Genomic DNA, 2,855 nt, shown 5'->3' on the forward strand with positions numbered 1-2,855 from the left:
GCCACACAGCAGCACCCAAACGTTGGGATTTCGACCCCAAAAAAGCAAAGCCCAGAAAACCAAAAGGATTTTTGCTCCCTGAAGGAAAGGTCTGTGTGTTTGGAGCTGGATTTTAGAGCAGGGATTGGGGTTGGCCCTGTGGCCCTGAGCTGAGGGTGGTCACTGCCATCCCTGCTGGGGCTCTGTGCACCAGGTGAGCTCCAGCCTCAGCTGCTGGGGGAGATTTCCAGTTATTTTTCCTGGCATCCTAAGAGATCACAGAATGAGGGAATGGTTTGGGGTGGAAGGGATCTCAGAGAATATCCAATCCAATATCCATGACAGGGACACCTTCCACTATCCCAGATCTCTCCAAACCTCATCCAACCTGGCCTTGGGCACTTGCAGGGATCCAGGGGCAGCCACAGCTTCTCTGGGCACCCTGTGCCAGGGCCTGCCCACCCTCCCAGGGCAGGATTTTTCCCAAATCCCCACTCCAGGCCTGCTCTCTTTCAAGAAGAATCCAAAGGCTCAAGAAATATCCTGAAGACCAGGGGTGCAGCACTTGTATCTTAGGAAAAAAACAGGTTAATATTGATAATTTTAATATTTTTCTTATGAAGCAGAGGATGAGGAAACACCTTCCTTGTCCCTCCTGCAGTCAGGGGCACCATGGCCACGTTAATGGGGGAGCTCCATCCCCTCTGCAGGCACTGGGAGAACTGGTTTGGAGCAGAGGCTTCACCCCAAGGATTTCTCTGGACACCCCTAACAGTGCTGGGGAGCACAGGATGGGTGGCAGGGCCCAGGAATATTGACAGGGATGTTCTAGGCTCAGGATATGGGGTTGAAATTTAGGAAATTCTGGGGAAAACCAGCCCAGGAGTCAGAGTATCCAAGTTTTTTTCAGCTTTTTCCATCCAGGCAGGATTCAGTGGAGGCACACAGGCAAGGGGGCACCCTCAGCCACACAAAACACCCCCAAAAGTTGTTTTGCTGCTGCCACCATCCCCACTCCATCACCTGGTACCCCTCATGAGCCCCAACATCACCCCATTGCCAATAAATTCCAACTCCTAAATTCTGGGGGCTTTGGGCCAAGGCTGTCAGACACTCTCAGAAATAAATGTGGTGACCCCAAAGAAATGGGGACCCTCCTTGAACAGGGGGGCTTCATTTGTCCCCACAGATGCTCCACCCAGGAGCATGGACCACCCCAACAAGTCCCTCCATTTCCCCTTTTTTCCTTCATTCCCAGGATCTCAGGGGGTTTGGGGAAATTTTGGGGTGCCAGGAGCTGCCTTGAGCTTTTGCCACAGCATCTGCCCTGGCCCCATCCTGCATCCAACTGCAAATATCAGAGAGATGAGCAGCTGCTGGAGATAATCCAGGGCCAGATCCTGCCTAAATCCCCTTCCCAAACTCTGGCACATCCCCTGAGCTGGGAGCTGTGGGCTCCATGGCCACTGCCAGCCTCCAGCCCCACTTTGAGGGTGACAGATTTGAAATGGGGGCAGAACCAAGGAAACGGGGGCTGGGAAACTGAGGCACGGGGAATTTGCTTTCACCAAGAGCATCCCTGGAGCTGCAGAGGGACAATCTGCATCCATCCCTTTCCCAGCTGCCAGGAAATGGGAAATGAGCTCGTTCTGGGGGGTCCCCAGGGCAGAATCCCCAAAAAGGGGTCTCGGGGTGCTGTTCTGTGGTGCCAGGGGGATTTGGGGACAAAGAGGCACCGGGCACCGGCACGGGGAGGTCAGTGCCATCAGCGAGGTCACTGTCCCCCGGGGGAACGGTGGCCGGGCCGACGTCACTGTCACCGAGCCCTTCAAATAGCGGTGCCTGCCCTGCCGGCCACTGCCACCACTGTCACCACCGCCACTGTCACCGGCACCGCCACCGCTGCCACCTCCGGCCACCACCGGCCCCCGCCCAGGTGAGGCTACCCCGGCCACGGCACGGGCCCCGGGTTGGGGGGTCCTGCTTGCCCCAAATCAGACCCCAAATGGGATCTGGGGGGGTAGGGGGAATGTCCATGCTGGATCCAAACCCCAGCAGCAGCCCGGGGTGCTGAGCCCCTCCGGATTCTCCAGCCCCAAAGGGCACCCAGAGTGCTCATCCCCTCGGGATCTGCATCCCAAACCCACCCAGAGTGCTCATCCCCTCGGGATCTGCATCCCAAACCCACCCAGAGTGCTCATCCCCTCGGGATCTGCATCCCAAACCCACCCAGAGTGCTCATCCCCTCGGGATCTGCATCCCAAACCCACCCAGAGTGCTCATCCCCCTGGATCTGCATCCCAAACCAACCCATGGGTGCTCATCCCCTCTGGATCTGCATCCCAAACCCACCCATAGGTGCTCATTCCCTCTGCATCTCCATCCCAAACCCACCCCAAAGTGATGCTGGGTCATTCCCTCTGGATCTGCATCCCAAACTCATCCCAAACCCACCCACGGGTGCTCATCCCCTCTGGATCTGCATCCCAAACCCACCCCAGCCCACCCGTGGGTGCTCATCCCCTCCATCTCCATCCCAAACCCACCCCAAAATGATGCTGGGTCATTCCCTCTGGATCTGCATCCCAAACTCATCCCAAACCCACCCATGGGTGTTCATCCCCTCTGGATTTGTATGCCAAACCCACCCATGGGTGCTCATCCCCTTGGGATCTCCATCCCAAATCCACCCAGAGTGCTCATCCCCTCTGCATCTGCATCCCAAACCCACCCATAGGTGTTCATCCCCTCTGGATTTGTATCCCAAACCCACCCACGGGTGCTCATCCCCTCAGAATCTCCATCCCAAACCCACCCACGGGTGCTCAGCCCTGCCGCAGCCCCCCGGGGATGTCCCCGGAGCGGATGCCGGGGGG

The sequence above is a fragment of the Geospiza fortis genome, unplaced genomic scaffold (genome assembly GCF_000277835.1).
Source record: "Geospiza fortis unplaced genomic scaffold, GeoFor_1.0 scaffold180, whole genome shotgun sequence".
In the NCBI taxonomy this organism is placed as follows: domain Eukaryota; kingdom Metazoa; phylum Chordata; class Aves; order Passeriformes; family Thraupidae; genus Geospiza; species Geospiza fortis.